Below are 21,721 nucleotides of genomic sequence, written 5' to 3' on the forward strand. Positions count from 1 at the left end.
GCCCTTAAGTGGCGGCCCCTAGTGTCACTGCTTGTCTATCAGGAGCTATTTGGGGAACAGGGGTTTCCTATTAAAGGCCTGGGGGTTAAGAGAGGAGTAATGGCCTCCAGAAATGCTGATAGAGCAGCACAAGGAAGAGTAATGTTGTGCATCAACTGCTCTTGGAATTCACCCTATATCTGACTCTTAGTATATCACCACCTGCTTTATCACAATCTCTCTAAGGTTTGTGGAGATAAAGCATCAACAGTCCAGCAGCTGAACTGTAGCTGTTTTTCTTTTTTTTTTGCTTGCTAACGTAAATGAGTTCTGGCAAGGGCTTCCTCATCCAGATCAGATTTCAAGACCGCTTGCTAATTACCCAGACTCACTTTTGCATTGGTTCTGATAAGGGAATGAAAGCTATAACAGCAGATCAGAAACAACAGAGACAAGGTTTGATTAGGCAAATTAGTGTACTTTATCCTCTTGTTGTTTTATAGGTCTGACTCTTTTATTGAATAATCTAGAAGACCGACAACAGTGTTCTCTTTGATTCTTTTGCTTCGGTGCTGTAATTTGATTTCTTTAAAGTCAACATCAAACTGCCTTTAGCTCATTTTGGCTTGCTTAACAGCTTTCTTTTTACTAATCTCAACACAAATAAATTACTGATTTAAATTATTTTAATAATAGAAACTTTATACTATTTAAATAAATTAAATTTCTTAGTCCTGAAAATAATCCCAAAAACTGAACATTTTCAAACTGAGGCATTTTCAGTTCAATAAAACCTGGAATCTCAGTGAGCCATAATAACCAAAGATTTACCAAATATCAACAACTGCTATTGAGATTAATGGGATAGTTAATGCAAATCAAAACACAGTATGCACTGTATTATAGAACTTCTTGGGTCTTCAGAAAGATCAGTCTTTTTATATAAGTTTATTCAGTTTTTGTCATCACTAACTGCTATTCATCATTGATTTATCATCTTGAACTTGAGGAGTAAAATGATCTGGGTTGTTGGTGAGATTTACAGCATTTATTTATATAAAAGCTGGACTGACACAGTTTCAATTTACAAGAACGTTTATGTTAAGCTGCTTTCACACAATCTACATTGTAAAAGCACTATATAAATAAACATGAATTGAATTTTTTGATGGCTTGTTCATTGCTCTTGCATTAAGACTATCAGCAAATTCTGTCACTGTCAACACTGTCACTTTAGTATCCTGACCCCTCAAAACCACTTTTCATATCTCCCCATTTGCTTCTCTCTTGTCTTCCCCTTTCAGTAATAATTAGTGCTTCTGTCACATTACTATGAGCTGATTGGCCATGATGCCACTTCCTGCTCTGGGTCAGCTGCATGAAATGTGGGGTGGAAACGTGGAAAAGCAATAGGTTGCCTCCTATAGCGATCAATGCTCAATCAACAGGGAGCGTTTTTCCTCTGTCACGCCATCTTTCTCATCTTTTTTCCCCCTCTGTGTCTCTGTCATCTTTCCTTTTTCCATGATTCTACACATGATTATGGCCTTTAGGCAATTATGATTCATCTCACATTAGATGGGAATAGAAGTATCAGGATCAATCTTCTATAAGCTGCCTCAATCTAAAGCGGGCTGTCAAATCTTTTTTTTTTCTGTAAAAGTAACATTTTTTTCTTTATTATCAGCTGGATGGTTATTGTGATGCCCATATTTTTTCCCTCAAGTTTGTTGTTTGAAGCAAGCTTTTATTGATCGCCTGACATTTGTTTTACTGTGAGATAGTGTTTTCTTTTTTTTTGTTGTTGTTTAAAGATGTGAGGCTGGAAGATGAACCAAACTGTTTGGATGAAGGCCAGATATTCATTCTCCATAAAACAGGATATTAAAATCTTCCCCCCACACGAATACGGGATCTCAAAAAAAGATTGCTTTGTAGAAAAAAAAAAATGATACAGTGGGTTCCAAATGTCTGAGACTATGTTGGCTTTTGGGTCTCATGTGTGCATTTTCTTTTAATTAAAATCGCAAATGCCAGGAAATTGGTAGAATTTTATGAGCAACATTTAGCTTTGCGTCTCTAGAATTGTCTCTGCTCCCACCAAAGACATTCTCATAACAAGCAATAACCGTGATGTTATAGATGCCTCCAATAATGCCCTTTCCCCCTCCATGTATTCTGAGATTCAATTCAGTTTTGGTTATACAGTTTATGGATCATGTTCTTGTGCTCGGGCCTTTTTGTATGTCTGTAATGTGGAATGTGTGTGTATGGGACAATTTGTCATTGTGGCTGTTTAGGGCACAATAGCTCAGGTCCAAATCGTTTAAGCGAGGCAGGTTTGTGGGTCATTAACCTAGCTGGATAATGCTTTAGCGGTCATTAGACTGGAATGGGCCTGCAAAGACACAGGACTCATTAAAAAAAGATAATTGAGAAATATGAGATTAAGAAACCTTTCTTGTTGTTAAAAATTAGGTTTACTGGCTCAAAAACAAAACTATGTGTTACATGATAAAAAAGCATATTAGGATACATTTATTTTAGGACTTAAAATGTATCGTTTAAAGATTCATAATACTTTACAGTCTTGCTGGAGGACTTTTCCCATTATATTAAAACATTTACTCATAAAAGGATTAGATCAGTCTTGTATATTTGTCTTGTAAATTCATAATCTCAGTGAGTAAATGTTTGTGTGCTTGTGATAATGTTTGGTTCAGTGGTCCATGAATCATTTTGCAAATAAATAGATACGATGGCAAGAAAATATTATTAGCTATGGGGTTTGAGCTTGGAGGACAACAGAACAGCATTATTTTTAAGGAAAATTCTGCAGAATCACACAACGATATAATCTATTTAAACCTGACAAAGATATTTTAGTTGCTGCAGCAACACATTTATTTTCTTTTTGAATACAGCACTTTTGTTTTTTTGTTGGAATGCTATGTATGAATTAAAAATAGTTGGATGTCATATTAGACTAAACATAGTCACAATTTAATCCCATTCCTGGGGCCTCATGTACAAAGACTTGCATTGAATTACTAAAACATTGCGTCTGGACAAAGCTGTAAATGTGCGAACGCAATAAAAATTCAGATGAAACACAGTTTGCGTGAAATCCCACGCATATTCTCTTTATTCTCATTGACAGTGTCCTCTAATAAGGCCAACACTGCCATTGCCATAGACCAGGCATGTCCAAACTCGGTCCTGGAGGGCAGGTGTCCTGTAATAAGTTTAGTTACAGCCCCAATCAGACACACCTTTGCTAGCTAACCATGCTCCTTGCAGGTGTGTTGAGGCAAGTTGGAGCTAAAATCTGCAGGACACCGGCACTCCAGAACCGACTTTGGACACCCCTGCCATAGACTAAGGGTTGTATACATTTGCAAATGCTTTTATATGTTCTAAATCAAATAATTGGTCAAAAATATCTATATATTGTGTTAATTAACCCATTTTATTAATTATAAATTATTAGCAATGTTTTTCACGTGTCGGTGTGATACTTTGTAGTTACATGTTAATTATATTTGTAGTTATATGTTAATTACATTGGGAAAATCGGTGATTGCTGCAAATTGTGCTTTAATGTTTGGCTTGTCAGCTGCATGATATTGAACCCTTATATACCTGCTATACGTGGATAATCTCGCCCCATACAGCTGGCATTGCATGGTTCAAAGATACTTTGTAGTGTGCAATTTAACATAATTGCCTCTAGGAGCCGCCAATGGAAAAAAACAAACACACACAAGAAATACACGTACGCCAGACATGAAGTTGGCGCAGACCAAAGCATATTCTCACGTTAATTTCATTGTTAGTAAATCCAAACGTAATAGTGAAACCTGGCGTACAAAAAGTTTTTGTGTGTACGCAGCGTTGATACATGAGGCCCATGGTCTTTTGACTGGTCAATAATTAGACTTAGGACAAACAGTTGGGTTTTTCATTTTCTGTACAGCAATAACTGAGTATAAAATGTGTTTTTTTGAGGTTGTTAATCAGTTATGTTTTTTTCTTGAACCCATCTATTTGCATTAATTCAGCTAGCTTTTAAAAACAATTGCGTTCAATGGCAGAATTTGTATGCAAAAATATATATATACACAAGCAGAGAAAACAATATGTGTTTTTATTAGGCTAGAGCACAAATTAGAAGAGAAAACAAATAAAAAATAAAACAATAAATAGCAAATTAGTAGTGCAGTCTTGTGTGTTCGAATTTGATCAGCATTTGTAATATTGTGATTCATAGCTTCTATAGTAGAAAAAATAATCAGGGATAAATAGTGTTGAAAAACTGAACAGGCTAGTAACATGCAATGCTTAATTGAAAATGTTGGTTCAAAATAACCATAAACTGGAATTAAAATGGTTAAAATAAATTTGATTGTGCTCAAAGATAAAATATCAGAGCTAAAAATTGTAACAAATATAGAGCAAAGAAAGAAAGATATCGCTGTCTTCTCGCGTAGCAGTCATGCTCTTCTCTAGTTGCCTTGTTAATCAGTTTAGTAGCATGTGATGTCATTGGCCGCCCCACTAATTAGACCAGCGCATGGTCCGACACTGATCTCAATTGTCAGAATGTAAATATCTCCCGTTTCCAAGTGCCTCAGTCATACAGCAATGCAATTATGCAATGGGCCGGAGAATGTGCTCTGTTAGGAGACCAATTAGCTTATCTTCATGTCCATTCAGTCTTTGTTTTGATACCACATTATGCCATCTCCATTTGCATTGATGAGGGCTTGTCGGAGGAATCAGAGTTTAATGCGAAATGGATTTTTTCTTTCTTGGTTGAGTGGAATTGATGTCATTAATTAAAATAAATGCTGTGACAAGATTTATTTCATTATTTAATTTAGTTTTAAAAATAGCAAAAAGGAAAAATCATGCAACCATGGCTATGCAGTATCTAGAGGCATGGCCATTTGTTCTGTAGTGCTATTTTATCAAAATATATTATATTTAGTCTTGCTGAACATTTCAGCAATGATGATCAGCGGACTTCAGTGCAGTCTGACACTCACAGTTGGCAATGTGTTAAACATGGTTGAAGGGTAAACAATCCCATTAGTTTGAACTGACTTACTTTTCTCACTGTATGACATTTGTCAGTGGTGGGTGAATTGAAATAATGTACCAGCTATAAATATTTCTTATACAGTATATTTGTCTCTATGACAACAGACTTTACTTTACTTGCTAATTTGTGACAAACAAAAGGTTCTTGTTTGGGAATCTGCACCTTGTGAAGATTTCAGGTTTGCATAAATTACCTTTTTAATTTTGATTAATTATTCTATGGAAAGATGACGTGGTGGCGCAGTAGTCGCTTCACAGCAAGAAGGTCGCTGGTTCGAGACTTGGTCAGTTGGCATTTCTGTGAGGAGTTTGCATGTTCTCCCCGCGTTCGCGTAAGTTTTCTCCGCGTGCTCGGGATTCCCCCACAAGTCCAAAGACATGCAGTATAGGTGAAATTAGTAAGCTAAAATTGTCCGTAGTGTATGTGTGTGAATGAGAGTGTATGGGTGTTTTCCAGTGATGGGTTGCAGTTGGAAGAGCATCTGCAGTGTAAAACATGTGCTCATTAGTTGGCAGTTCATTCCGCTGTGGCGACCCCAGATTAATAAAAAATGAATGAATGAATGAATATTCTATGGAAGCCTATTTCAGCTTTATAGAGGAAAATGTAAGCAAATGTGAGAAATACTTTTGTAATTTTAAGGAAGTGAGGAGTAACAATTATGAGAATCTGTAATTGTATATGTATACATATTTTTTTTTGCCTTTATTGTTAGTACAGGTAAAGTTATAAATCAGAACTCAACATTTATTTCACTTATGTTTTATAGTTAAATAACATATTTCTAAATGTTTTAATAAGCTTTAATTTTATACTTTAATTAAGGTTGAGTTTTTTAATTCTGTGATTTTGTATTTCAGTTTAGTTTTAGTCATTTTAGTAATTCAACTTTAACTTATTTTAGTTATTAGCTAAACAACATTTCCACTTTTTATGTTTTCAAAAATTAAATGAACCACAGCAAAAAATATTACAATTTTAATAACATTTTTAAAACATGATCAATAATAAGAATAAGAATAATTTTAACTATGTTTAAAAATAAACTAATACAATGTTAATTAACTTGTTAAGGTTTTTATATTAATCAGTTTTTATGTTATTATGTTAAGCCATTTAACTATATCTAAATATCTATTAAAAACTTTAATTACTTGTTTATAGTATATTATATATATATATTATGTATATATTATACATTATATATATATATATATATATATATATATATATATATATATATATATATATATATATATATATATATATATATATATATATATATATATATATATATATATATATATATATATATTCATTCAAAATCTAAATAAGCAGAACTCAAAATCATTGTTTAATAACCCAACAACTTTTTACATACATATGCAAAAATGTATTTTATGTCACGCTTCAAACTTGTTGACATCCAGTACAAACATCCAAACCAACAATTTGCTTGGTCATATGTATATGCAGAAACCAATACAGTTTATAAAAAAAACTCCACATGAATACTGACAATTGGAGTTTTATTTTTATTTTTTGTTCCAGTGGAGGAGGGTTATTTATTTGTGAATGACAGGGTATAAAGGAAGAGTTTATCCTGCGTTCACTCAGAAGCTGCTGTATTATTAGAGGGCTTTTTGAGTTTCTCTCACTTTGCATCAGCTGAATGATGTTTTTCAAGGTTGACTTCAGGCTGCTGTGGTCAAGACATAATTTAAATGTACTATCAGCAAGCCTCTGCCCCCAAGCACCAGCGACCACAAATACTCGGCTTTAAACGAATTGGACTCCACCATCTCTGGAGTCTGCTGTTATCAAGTCATTTCACAGGCCATTTCCTAATTGCCATCTGAAGCCCATTCGAGCGTGCAGGTGCTCTGAAGAACACTTTAGCATTCAGGGTTTTCGAGTCCCGCTCTCGTTTTTCGAAAGCAAAACAGTGGAATGGATTTTCACCAAATTGGAACACGTCGAATAAACACGCTGATCTTTGGTGAAAGAAAAATACAAACTGCTATTTAATGAAGAGCACATAATCATTAATTCACGCTTGATTTCTGTTCATTAAGGATCGCGTATATTATGAACGTCATGGTTATGGGAGTTTAAACCACTGCAATCTTATCAGCTGTACAATTTTTAGGCATGTAGTACAATAGATCTGGTTCTAGTAGGCATCGGCAATGACCTTTTTCATCTCAAAGTCAGCTGTCAACCACCCAGAGGTCACAGCCTGTAATCTGAGAGCTGACCGTCGCCTGTCTGGTCCAAAGCCTTGGGTTGCAGAGACATTATAGCCTCCCACTTTCAAACCCCTAGAAACAACCATATGGGGACTTGACTCAGGGCCCGTGACTTATGACTCGCCAAGCAACAGATGGACACCTCCTACAATTTGTGGTAACAGCTTTGACTCACTCTAATGACCATTACATATCTTGTACATATACAGTATATATATCTAGTATGGAAAGAAAGACAGTTGTTTTTTATATACAGCACTCAGCAAATGATTGGATAGTGTTGTCTTTTAAAAAGAAGTTGCGTTTACTTTAGAGGTCCTGGTGCCCAATTTCAGCCAAGTTACCCCATGTCTTATATCTGCGTTTACACTACATTTACTAAAAAAATTACTGACCGGTCTCTTGAACCATGTAATGTAAATGCGGCTGTATGACTTTTAGTTCAAATCCCACTATTGTTTCCAAAAAGAATCATGGTGATTATCCAAGTCCTACAATTATTTTTTTTTAACCATATAAAACATTATCTATAAATCCAGTCTACACCACATTAGAAATCTGCAAAGGCTCACAGATAGTAGACAGTGTGTTGATCTTTCTCACATAGAGTCCAGACTTTCAATTATTTACTGTTCTTCTAAAATATACCCTATGGTGCTTAATAAAACCCATCCACAACATGCTGAAAACCAGCACAGGCACAGTGGCTCATTGGATAAAACATTGATTTTTCAAACAGCGAGTCCTGAGTTCAAACAACTTACTGTTCTTTTAAAAACAAAACAGGGTGATTAATAAAACCAATTCACAACACACCAAAAAAAAAAAACTCCACAGAAATAGTGGCTCAGTAGATAGAAAATTGATTATTTGTGTTCAAATCTCACTCTAGTTTAAAATGAGAAAAATTTTACTCCATATGCTTTTAAGGATCTAGGTGTCTACAGATTTTAAAGTTGCCACAAAATGAAAATCTGGATATAGGTATTGATAAATAAGAAATCAGTACATGGAAATCACGTACTGTGAAAAACACTATATTTTTCTTGTTTTCTTTTAAGTCCTGTGAGTGTAAAATCCCTTTAATTTTCTGATAGATTTTGTTTAACAGGAATTAATTACATTGCTTGCTACTGCTGTGATTTTACAAGAGAAATGCGTACACCAAAAAAGGTCACTGGAAATGAGGGAAGATATGTTGATCATAGATTACAAGGGACTGAAAAAACTCAAAAAATTACTCAATATATATACATATATACAGTTGAAGTAATAATTATTAGCCCCCCTTTGAATTTTTTTTTGTTTAATAGAGCAAGGAAATTTTCACAGTATGTTTGATACTATTTTTTTATTCTGGAGAAAGTCTTATTTGTTTTATTTCTGCTAGAATAATTTTTTAATTTCAATATTTTTTTTAAGTTTTTAATTTTTTAAAAGCCATTTTAAGGTCAAAACTATTAGAACCTTTAAACTATATAAATTTTCAATAGTCTAGAACCAACCATTTAGTACAAAAACTTGCCTAATTACCTTAACCTGACTATTAATCTAATTAATCTAGTAAAGCCTTTAAATGTCACTTTAATCTGTGTAGACGTGTCTTGAAAAATATCTAGTAAAATATTATTTACTGTCATCATGGCAAAGATAAAATAAATCAGTTATTAGAAATGAGTTATTAAAACTATTATGTTTAGAAATGTGTTGAAAAAATCTCTCTGTTAAACAGAAATTGGGGAAAAAAATAAACAGGGTGCTAGTAATTCAGGGGGGCTAATAATTCTGACTTCAACTGTGTGTGTGTGTGTGTATGTGTGTATATATATATATATATATATATATATATATATATATATATATATTAAAAAAATTTAAATAGGGCATTTTAATTTCATTTTCCCCATTAAGAACCAGAGGTTTTTCAGGTCTTCGTGCCTGTTTTAACCCCACATTGACTTGGTTAGTATTTTGATTCAGCTTGTTGGCTGCTACAGTGGATGTTAAGTTTAATACACAATTATCTTACTTCCTCAGGCGTTTGGATCACTCCGTCCCATTCTGTCTCCTGACATTCCTCCGTGTGCCCAAAGGATTGTGGGAAATCTGATAAGAATACATGTCAGACTGCCTGAGGTTTTCTGCCTTGAGATAACACCTGTGTTTTCTGAGACTGCAGCATCCTGTTGTGCAACAAGGCTAGACTGAGCTGATGTTTTCATGTTATCATCAGGCTTTTTACTCAAACTGCAGCTGAAAGTGCTGGCTTTCCCGTTTTGTGCCTTTGGTAAGGACAAAACGCATAGTGTCTATGGCAATTTCAGACATTCACAGATATGCTTTTAGATGTGTGATACAGTGTATGTGTGTTAAAATCGATTTTTGGTTTTAGTTAAATTAGCATCAATCCCTTAATCACTCCTATGAAAAAATGTAGGTTTTAGTATTCCTTTTTTCTTTAAAAATATTTTTTTATGAAGAATTTTCAATATATTTTTAAAATGAAGTCTTTCGACCTTTAAATATTCCTTCAAAAATAATTATACACTGATTTGCTGCTTTGGGGTCTGCTGAGCAATGGTCCTTTACCTGGGAAACTCAGGTTGAAGTCTCGTTATTTCCATTGGTTTTGACCTGATCAAAAAACAAAAATCAAAAAAACAAAAACAAAAACAAAAAAAAAAAAAGAAAGAGAAGTTGTGGTGTCTCAAGTGGCTCAGCAGTGTGAGCAATGCTTCTACATCTGGGAAACACAGGTTCAAATTTCGTTCTTTTAAAAAAAATTCAATTAGTTTTGGCCTGATTAACTACAAAATAAATGACAAAATAAAAATCTTGCACTGTCTCAGGGTGAAAGGCTACAGTCAGACATGGGTTCAAGACGCAGGTTCTTCATTTAAAAGCTTCACTTTGAGCTGAACAGTGAAATATCATTTCTAGAACATCCATCAGCAATCCTATTTCTAGAACAGGACTAGAATAGGAAAATAGAGGAAAGGTAGGTAGAAGGGAGAAAGAGGAACACTAGAATAGGGAGGTAGAAGGAGGGAATCGAGAAAGAATAGGAAAGTAGAAGGGGGGAGTGGAAAAGGACTAGAATAGGAAGGCAGAGAGGAGGAAGGTAGAAGGGAGAAAGAGTAGCACTACAATAGGAAGATAGAAGGGGGATTGAAGAAACACTAGAATAGGAACGCAGAGGGGAGAAGTGAGAAGTGGAGAAGTACTAGAATAGAGTAGAGGCGAAAGTAGAGGGGAGAGAGAAAGAAGAGCAGTTGTACAGTGGAGTCTAGAGTAGGAAGGCAGAGGGGGCAGTGGCGCAGCAATCAGAACGATGGTCCTTTACCTGTGAAACACAGGTTCACACATTGCTGTTTGCATGAAAAAAACTTTATTTCCATTGGTTTTGGCCTGATTAAAAGTCAAAAGTCCAAAAAAGCAGAGAAAGAATGTGGCGTTTCCAGTGGCTCAGCATTCAGGATGATGCTCTTTCATCTGGGAAATTCGGGTTCAAATCTTGCCGCTTGCAAAAATTTACTTCCATTGGTTTTGGCCTGATTAAAAGTGAAAAGTCCAAATAAAATGAACCATTAGCATGGCGGTTCCAGTGATTCAGTGGTATAATCCAGATCTTTTTTGAACCTTCGTTTCCCAGATGACGAACCACTGCTTGGACTGCTGAGCCACTTGAGCCACAAAAACATTTTGGCCAAACAAAAATTACATAGTTCCTGGTATATTATGTTTCACAAATAGGGCTGTGCAATAATGACGATATATACCATATGGACAAAATAAAAAGTCTAGCGCTTCATATTTTGCTCATGAGCTTCATATTACACTATCGTTTATTTCATACTTAGACCCTTTTGTCATATCCACGAGAAGGCAGAGCTTGTTCTACACATCATCTAGACCAGCAAACCATTGACTAAAACCCCAAATAATATTGTTTTAAAGCAAACTTCATTAAAAAGTTCACTGCAAGTACAATCACATAGTTTTACCTTGATTTTACTATGCTTTCATCTCTTTTGTGGAGTCCAGAAAAAAAAAGAGATGGTGTAGTGTCTCAAGTGGCTCAGCAGTCTAAGCAGTAGTTCGTCATCTGGGAAACGCAGGTTAAAATTGAGTTTTTTTCAAAACAAATTTCATTTAAATTGATCAAAAGTGACAGTACATACTAAATTGTCATCTTCTCTCTCACTCCAACTGTCGGGATAAATGAGAATAAAAAAAGTTGAACAAATGTCTGGATAAATTTCCCTTTAACGCTTCACTTTAAATGGTGAGTACAGCCTTGTGCAGATCAGTGGGTTCACAGAACCGTTGTCACAGCAATGAAGAGATGGGTTAAGCCTGATTTATACTTCTGCGACAGGTGACCGACGTAACCCACGGCGCATGCAACGCGCGTGGCTGTGCATTTATACTTTTGCGCGCTTTCTCTGTCGGTCTGCATTAACACTTCCGAAACGCTAGTTGGCAGTGAAGTGTAAATGTTCCTCTGTGTCGAGTTTCTTCTCTGCTTTTTTGCTTTTCCTGAACACTTCCGGGATGTACAAGTGGCTCAAACTCGCTCATTTTGAGGCAGGAACCGGCGGACGTGCAACAACTTTAACTAGGACTCCACACTTGTAAACAATCGCTCGCGCCATTCGCGCGGCTCTCGGTCCCGCCCAGACTCGTCAGCGCTACCAAGCTGACCAATCACAGAGCTTACGCTACGCGTCGTTGCGACGTGTAGTTACATTTTTTGAGAGGTGCACGTCAGTGACGGCGATGGCTACGGCGAAGGGCTATGCGTCAGCACCGTAGCATACGCCGGCGTTTGACGCAGAAGTATAAATCAGCCTTTAGTGGTCAAGCACACTCTGTAGAGTGTAGAGGCTACAGTCAGACAAGGGTTCAAGACTTAACTCTGCCAGCCTGCAGGTTCTTCATTTTAAAGTTTCACTTTGCGCTGAACAGTGAAATATGAGTTCCAGAACATCCATCTGCAAGAGCCCTGTGGCTCACTGGCAGAGCACTGCATCACCAACGAGAGGACCCTGGTTCGATACTGTCTAGAGATAGAGATGGGGAGAGGAAGAGCCAAGGAGGAGGAAGAGAAAATGGAGAAGCTGTCTAAGAGCTGGAGGTGGAGTGAATGGAGCCAGAGAGGAGGAGCCAAGCAGTAAGAGAAGTGAAGGCAGAGCAGTGAAGTGGAGAAAGGACTAAAATAGGAAGGCAGAGGGGAAATTAGAGAAAGAACAAAACTAGAATAGGAAAATAGAGGAAAGGTATGTAGAAGGTTGAAAGAGGGCAGTGAGTAGAAATAGCGAAATAGAAGGAGGGCATGGAAAAAGTGGAAGGGGGGGTGTACAGAAAAACAAAAATAGGAAGCTAGCTGTGTAATGAAGAAACACCAACATAGGCAGGCAGAGGGGGGAAAAAAGTAGAGGGGTGAAAGAAGAGAAAACGTGGAGAGTGAATAGATGGGGGAACTGCAGAAAGTGCAACCATGTCATATTACCCATTAGTAATTATCGTTTTTCTCCCTTCCAATTTTATCCCCCATTCCAGTCTTCTTCTTTCACCACTGCACCTTCCTGTCTGTGTACCTCTTTCTCCCTTCCACCATTTTCTATCCCTCTACCTTCCTACTCTAATCCTCTTCTCTCTCCCCCTTTCTTTCCTAGTGTTCCTCTGCCTTCCTACTCCAGTCTTCTTCTCTCTCCCCCTTTCTTTCCTGTCCTAGTGTTCCTCTTTCTCCCTTCCCCTTGCTGTCCTATTTTTCTGCTTCCACCACTTCCCACCTTTAAGCTTGCCTATTTTGGTGTTGCTCTTTCTTCCACCTACTCTACCTCTTTCTATTCTAGTTCAGTTACTACTCCTCCTTACTATTCTAGTCCTCTTCTTTCTCCACTCCACCCTCCTATTCTAGTCCTCTTCTTTCTCCACTCCACCCTCCTATTCTAGTCCTCTTCTTTCTCCACTCCACCCTCCTATTCTAGTCCTCTTCTTTCTCCGCTCCACTTTTCTACTCTTTCCTTCTGCCTTACAACTCTAGTCTTCTTATTTCGCCACTTCCCCCCTCTGCCTTAACCTCCATCACCTCTCTTCCTCTCCAGCTCCATCCACTCCATCTTAGCCTGCTTCTCCGTTTTCTCTTCCCCACTCCATCTCCAGACAGGATCGAACCAGGGTCCTCTTGTTGGTGCTGTAGTGCTCTACCTGCGAGCCACATGGCTCTTGCTGATGGATGTTCTGGAACTCATATTTCACTGTTCAGCGCAAAGTGAAACTTTAAAACAAAGAACCAGCAGGCTGAGTCTTGAACCCATGCTTGACTGTAGCCTCTGACCCTGAGACAGCATGCTTGACCACTAACCCATCTCTTCGATGCTTTAGATTAGGCTCAGGGAACCCACTGATCTGCACAAGGCTCTACACACAATTTAAAGTGAAGTGTTAAAGAGAAAATTATCCAGACTGGTACAGCTGAGTCTTGAACGCAAATTCAACCGCAGTCTCGCACACTGAGACATTGTGTTTGACCGCCAACCCATCTTTACTAATATTTGTAACGGGCCCAAAGTGTGCCAAGAAAATATCCCCCATATTATTACACTATTATCACTTTAAATTGTGTGTAGAGCCTTGTGCAGATCAGTGAGTTCACTGAGCTCAATGCACAGCAATGAAGAGATAGGTTAGTGGTCAAGCTTGCCGTCTCAGGGTCAGTTGCTGCAGTCAGATGTGGGTTCAAGACTCAGCCTGTGGGTTCTTCATTTTAAAGTTTCACTTTGCGCTGAACAGTGAAATATGAGTTCCAGAACATCCAACTGCAAAAGCCCTGTGGCTCACTGGTAGAGCACTGCATCACCAACGAGAGGACCCTGGTTCAATCCTGTCTAGAGATGGGGAGAGGAGGAGCCGAGGAGGAAGAGAAAATGGAGAAGCTGTCTAAGAGCTGGAGGTGGAGTGAATCGAGCCAGAGAGGAGGAGCCAAGGAGTAAGAGAAGTGAAGGCAGAGCAGTGGAGTGGATAAAGGACTAAAACAGGAAGGCAGAGGGGAAGTTGGAGAAAGAACATTCCTAGAATAGGAAAATTGAGGAAAGAGGACAGTAAGTAGAAGGAGGGCATGGAAAAAGTAGAAGGGGTGTACAGAAAGACAAGAATAGTAAGCTAGCGGTGTAGTGAAGAAACACCAGCATAGGTAGGCAAAGGGGAATAACTGTAGAGGGATGAAACAAGAGAAAATGTACATGTTGTCTTATTACTCATTTGTAGTTATCATCGTTCTCCCTTCCAATTCTACCCCCCCCCCATTCCACTTCTCTTCTTTGCACCTTCCTATATCTGTGTTCCCATTTTTCCCTTCCACTGTTTTCTTATTTATCCAGAGAGGAGGAGCCAAGGAGTAAGAGAAGTGAAGGCAGAGCAGTGGAGTTGAGAAAAGACTAAAATAGGAAGGCAGAGGGGAAGTTGGAGAAAGAACAAAACAGAAAATTAGAAGAAAGGTAGGTAGAAAAAGGGCAGTAGGTAGAACTAGGGAAGTAGAAGGAGGGCATCGAGAAAGGTAGAAGGACAACAATAGGCAGGAAGAAGAGTAGTGAAGTAACACCAGCATAGGTAGGCAGAAGGGAAAAGTCAGGAGTGGAGAAGGATGAAAGTAGAGGGGAGAAAGAAGAAAAAATATGCAGAGTGGATAGAATGTGAGTGGATAAATGTTGATTCGGTGATTATCCCGAAAGTTGGAGTGAGAGAGAAGTTGACAATATAGTATGTACTGTCACTTTTGATCAATTGAAAAACTCGTATGTTTAATATATAACACTGTATGACAACATTTCAGATGACTGTTCCAAAGCCTACAGCTAATCAATCTGTCAGATTCTGTCGTGCATTGCAATTCTAAAGAAAAATATAAATGATAAATGGTTTTAAATAAAACAAAAAATTTATAGATATTGTATATAAATATATAATTCCATTCACCTGGGAAACGGAGGCCACGTAATTGGTTTGTGAGCACAATTAAGTGCACACTGCATGCCATATCATCTGATAGTTGTATGAAATAATTCCAAAAGGTAACTAACTGTGTAAAGCCACATAAAACAAAACAAAAATACAATGTATATGCCGAGTACAGCGGCTAATCAGCCAGAATCAGCTGACGTGACCTATCTGTCACTCAAATGGCCACACCTTTAATTATGCAGACTTAATATAAAGGAAACGGATGAGTTATTAAAATTCACCCCTCCCACAGTTGTCATGAAGGGTAATATTAGCTATATGCACCCAAACCGTTTTTTGTACCAGGCTGTAAACAGCTTTTTTCTGCTGTAAAGTTGGCCATTTCAAAAGTGGGGTCAATAAAAATTTGCTCTATTATGGAGCCAGGACTAGCGGAAATTGAATGAATTGCAGTTTCAGTTACTTCTGTATTTGCAGGAGGTTGCTGCTTGGTAAAATTTCATCTGAAGTAAGTCAGTCTGGCCTCTGTGAATGTACTACACCCTATAAAACAATAACATTACAGTAAGGTGAATTACTGTAAATATTTTTGAAACTATTAGTTTACTGTACAAATATGAATGAACATAGGTGTGAAATCTCACCTGTAGAAAATCAGTTTGGCTTCTGTGAATTACTTGTAGGGATGGTATACAGTTTAACCCAAAGAATGACCAGTTTGCCAGATGAAGAAGGGCCGGAGTCAGAGATTTAAATAAATAAATAAAGTTTACTGAAGATAGTTTGCAGTTTCATCAGCAAAAGCCAGCTTCAACACTCTCAATGAATTCCTACTCCGCTCTGCTTACAATCACAAACCAACATCAATTATACTCTCACATAACGTCATTAACTGCAACGAACATACAGTATACTGTAGGTGTTTTAACCTGATTGGTTAAAACACAGATAGACTAGAAAAATTTCTACGTGAGTGTATGCATACAATACTAAACAATAACTTAAGCATATAAACGTCAGACATCCACTAGACTGTTTAGAGCTGTCTCCAGACCTGTAAAACGGATTCACAATCAAATAGAACACACACACTTAAAGTATAATCTGCTTCTTATCTAAAGCTGAGTGTACCCTCAGTCGTCTTTATCAAAACTGGTTAAAAAACGGTATAATCTACATTCAGGCAGTTATACCCTTACTACACAAAGTCTATCTTAAATAAAAAGTAGAATCGCTTTAAAAGAATTAACCATAAAAATAGGAAAATCACTTTAGACCTTTTAGACAGTATTAACTTATAAAAATAACAATGGAAACAGTTGCTTCAAGTCCTCGGCCCCCAGTTCCACTCAAGGTCTCCGTGACCGCAGAACTAGTTTGGTGGCTCCTGAAAATAATAATAAAGAGACAGGCAAATGCACTGAACATTCTTATATTAAGCAATTTGTTAACTTTATTCATTATTCAATAATCATCTTTAATAAAAATAATGAGAAACAGGATGATGAGAAAAGGATAAACATTGATGCAAATTGATGCAGTCATGCTGAGACAAATTGGAAGGTAGAAATCCAAATCCTTTATACCACACCCTTTAAAATAATAGCATTACAGTAGGGTGAATTACTGTAAATATTTTTCTTCAATATTTGTGTACTGTAAAAATATGAATGAATATATGGATAAAATCTCAACCGTAGTCAGTCTGGCTACGAGTGTACTACACCCTTTAAAATCATAAAATTACAGTAGGGTGATTTACTCTAAATAATTTTGAAAATTATTTGTTTCCTGTACAAATATGAATGAAAATATGGATAAAATCCCACCTGTAGTAAGTCAGTCTGGCCTCTGTAAATGTACTACACCCTTTAAAATCATAAATTTATGATAGGGTGATTTACTGTAAATACTTTTCTTTAATATTTGCATATTGTATATTTATAAATGAATAAATCTCAAGTGTAGTAAGTCTGTCTGGCCTTTGGGAATGCACTACACCCTTTAAATTCTAAATTACAGTAGGGTGAATCACTGTAAATATTTCTGAAAATTATTTGCACACTCTATATATAACAATATGAATAAATCTCACTTGTAGTAAGCCAGTCTGACTTCTGGGGATATTTTTCTAAAGTTTTTTAGTGTACTGTACATATACTAGTGGAAATATTGGGAAAATCTTCTCTGTACCAAGTCAGTTTAGTCCCTAGGAATGTGAGAACACTTTAGAATGAGAAGCTTACATCTACGTGAAATACTGTACATATCCTTTGCTATATATTTGTGTGATGTATACATATATGCATAAATGAAGGGAAAAATGTGAGAAATATCGTTTAAGTGCTTTTAAGCTGATGTGTACTGCATGCTTATGACAAGAGATATTGTGTATTTCTGCTTTAGATGTAGCCTATAGTCAGAGGTTTAATAGCCTTGTTACTTGTAGTAAATCAGTCTGCCTGTAGCATTTACTGGAATCTTCTAGAAATACTTTTTTCTTGCGTTACTGTGCGTTTTTATTCTGTCAACTCGCAGATGATCCCTAATATTGCGTGCGTAAATGTCCGGCGAATATGAAACCTAAAACCAACTTTATCGAGTTAAAAAAGCAGCTGGGAGAAAGAAAAAAAACTGTGGGAGGAAAAATAAGCGTTTGTGTGCCCTCACAAGTGTGTTTTTTGTTCCCTTGCAATAATTTTGCGTTAACATAATAAATAATAACAATTATAACATATTGTTTAAAAAGAATAATAAAAGTAATGATTCAATTGCATACTCTGACGATATATCATCTTCGAGTTTTCCCGACGTCAAAACACACGAGTGTATGACGTCACAAATAGTTGCCAGGTTCACACAAACAACGCATGTAGCAGAGGAATAAAAACGTGAAGATTTTAGCATGTTGTTCTATCAGGTAATAAAATGTTGTTGTTTACCTAGTTAATAACCTAAGTTTGAGCTGTTTAGAGCAACTATTCCTCTCGCCTGGGTTTCTGGAAACCGATTGTGCAATCTGGCGTCGCCCTTACTTCAAACAGTTAACTTGTACAACAACAACAAAAACAAACAGGAAAAACACACATTCTCAACACTGTAGTTATGCAAACAACTTTTATAACATGATAAATAACGAAGCGTTGTAAAGAAAAACCGCTATTCGAGTGGGCAGAAATTGTTTATTTAAATGAAACAGTACGTTACTAGTTTAATTCATTTTCCACCGGATGGTAAAGTTAATATCTTGCTAATTCCACAAGAAAAAAACGAACTTTCACCAAAAACAAAACCGATCACATCTACAGTTTAACTTACTAAGGTAATGTATATTTTGAAATCAGAATAAAGTAATATTAATAACCATCAACAGACAAGTTAACTAAAAAGCACACAACTGAAAGATTGTTTAACATCACTTTTGTCACCCTTTAGACATATTTTCCTCTAAAAAAAACACGTTTAGTCATGCGATGAGGAGTTCACCAAGTTGTGGTTTTGTTTCATGTGTCAAAGAGCATGTGTTTACGCTTTCATAAACTGTTTGAGGGATTAGCAAACCTGGCCAATGAGAGGGGCGAACTGGAACGGGTGGGACATATTCTTAATGGGTGGGACATATTGAACCATTGCATTGCAACATATAGGCCTATATATATACTTTTTATATAAACTTTTTTGCATACATTTCTAGCACAAAACCTAAACCTTGAATGAAACCAAGTGTAATTTGAGTAAGACTTTTTTTACTGAGAGCATTTTGTTTATCTCTTATTATATATATATGTATATATATATATATATATATATATATATATATATATATATATGTATGTATGTATGTATGTATGTATGTATGTATATATATATATATATATATATATATATATATATATATATATATATATATATATATATTTATATATATTATCTTAAAATACTGTAAAAGAGTCACAAGATTTTTAGTTTTATAGAATTGTAAAATGTTGTATTGACTCATTTACATTATGCATGAACCCATCCTTCTTTAAAAACCTTGAGATTATAGGGTAACATTTTATTTTGATGGTCCTTTTGAGTATTAGTACTTTCTGCTTAATATCTGTTGATACTGATCCTTTAACAGATATTTAACTGACTATAAGAATCTTTGTAAGTACCGTAATTCATAGTTTGGTTCATTCCAAACATAAACATTTTCTTTTCTTAATTTGAACTTGTTTATTCATTCAATGAAAATCCCAACAAGCGTTTTATAAACAGCAACCTTTTAGGATTTCTTTATGTCCTAGATTTTGTGCTTTTCCACATGTCACATGCTAATTTCTATATGTGCTCCAAAGCACTTTGCTGAATTAATTTTAACACACGGGTGTTCTTTCCATTTTTTTTCCCCAGCAGAAATTGTGTGTGAGGCTCCTCCAGAAAATTCATATTCACTGATAGTAAAGGTAAGTCTGTTTTGTGGTTTTAAAATTAATTTATCCAGGGTATGGCAACTGTGTATATTGGCAAATATACATTTAAAATGAACTGTTTTCTTGATACTCTAAGCATGGTTATTTGACAAGTTGATAAGCTGACATTTGGTGTCTGAGCCAGTAAAATGAGCCAGGTCACATAGTTTTCCTGCTGCTTCTGTCAGTTTTGATGTTGATTAAATCAGGATAGGTGAAACTTCAGTCTCGACCGGATCTGTTTATCTTCTTACTTCATTTATATACTTTGTTAAAGTTTAAAGTCTCCACCTTTAAAGGAAAACAAGTCACACACACTTAAAAACATTGCTGTAAAATAGCAGTTTTCCGTCTTTTGTGATTCATGTTTTCCTTTTTTCCCCCATTTAGTTATGCTCTTGAATTGCATTATGGGACCTTGATCTTTCTTCCAACAACCTTTATTTTAATATCAAGTCTGGGTTGGTTTTGTATATTACTGTAATAATACTGTACATTTTTTGTTTTTTACAAACTTATTACTCTATATATTATTTCTTATACATTTTATTTTTTTAAACTACTAAAATGTCCATTAAAGTACTTTGTTAAGCTGTAGAGTTGGATTTTTTCAACATGAAAAGTCAACAGAGCAAAGATCAACTTCCCATAATGCAATTCACAACCATAAATAAAAGAGAAATGGCTGTGAATCACAAAATAACAAAACTGTTAATTAACAGATATTTTTTACAATTACATATTTTTAGAGTTAAATATTTGAGTTTGATCTTTTCTGAATCCATTCTGCCAATCTCTGGGTCTCTGAAAGACTGTTAGCATTGTAAACACATTTCTATCTAATATATATTTATTTAATTTAAGTTTTAGTAATTATAATCATCAGTGTTAACAGAACAAGTTCATTGTCGCAAATTTTATGTCTGCGGACCTTATATTAACTATAATGCAAACCTCTTAGAAATAAAAATAAAATATGTGTTTGAACAGACACTAAATACAAAATAACTCTAATTAAACTTAAACAAATAACATAAAAATTATCAAGAATTAAAACAAATTCTTCATGCACCATATCGTAAACAAACAACATTGTGATTTTTTGTTATTATGCAATGTATATTGTGATATGAATACAATTTCACCAGATGACTTAACCCTTTACCGCATGGTGTTGCCAAGTGGCAAAATTATATTTATGTTCATTTCCCTTCCACTGTTTCTTTAAGACCAACATAATTATTTTTTTTGTTTTTGGAAAGAGAGGACCTTAGTGTAGCCAATGATATGCTTTGGTTAAGTCACATGACATGCTGTGTTTGTCTGTAGCACTATTTCTGACAGACTGGACTTTATTGGGAGTAGTTGCTCAATGCAAATGTAAACGTCAACAAAAACAAAGGATCAAATAATGTCAGATCCACAAAAAAAAAAAAAAAAATCACCTCCAGTAAGTTATGATGACGTATTCACAACTCAAATTTTTTTTTAATGAAATTACTTCTTTGCTAAATCGATCAAATGTATGTGTTGCCAAATGGCAACACTGTGCAATAGTGGAACATGTAATATTGCAATGGGTTAGCTTGCTAGCAAGGTCAGCTGTGAACTTTTAAGTTGTAACAATAACGAAATAAAAGCTAGTAATATAATGTTTAGTTGTATGTTAATGACGTTTGCATTATGGATAAAATCTAGTTTTAATGGCAATACTACTTTTGAATAGATATGAATACAGGGAACAGTGTATTAGTGAGCACCACCATGTTCTATGGTAAGTGAAAGAAGAAAAGGACAGAACTGGCTCTTCCTGCAGATAAAAATGAGGATGAGATGGGTTTTAGTGACCATGAGAATGATGCAGATTGGATATTTGATAGAGACAGTTCAGGTAAGTTAGCTCAGAGGCAGATAAGACAGGCATAGTTTAGTATAATATATAAACATTGTTAGCTAGTAGCTATAGT

At 35.8% G+C, this 21,721-nt stretch overlaps 1 protein-coding gene across 50 annotated transcripts in view; it reads left to right on the forward strand.

The window, feature by feature from the left end:
* The window catches only part of LOC147844672 (uncharacterized), a 138,076-nt gene that overhangs the window by 62,858 nt on the left and 53,497 nt on the right, over nt 1–21,721 (forward strand). For 14 of the 50 annotated variants that reach the window (XR_015482954.1, XR_015482970.1, XR_015482979.1 and 11 more), the window contains exons 7-8: nt 9,370–9,619; nt 19,696–19,748. The gene's annotated coding sequence lies outside the window, so the exon portion shown is untranslated. Of the gene's footprint in view, nt 1–9,369; nt 9,620–18,117; nt 18,218–19,695; nt 19,749–21,721 lie in introns of those variants that run through there. The other 36 variants (XR_015482956.1, XR_015482933.1, XR_015482977.1 and 33 more) reach the window with 6 other exon arrangements.

The sequence above is a fragment of the Danio rerio genome, chromosome 4, assembly GCF_052040795.2.
Source record: "Danio rerio strain M-AB ecotype USA chromosome 4, GRCz13ab, whole genome shotgun sequence".
NCBI lineage: Eukaryota > Metazoa > Chordata > Actinopteri > Cypriniformes > Danionidae > Danio > Danio rerio.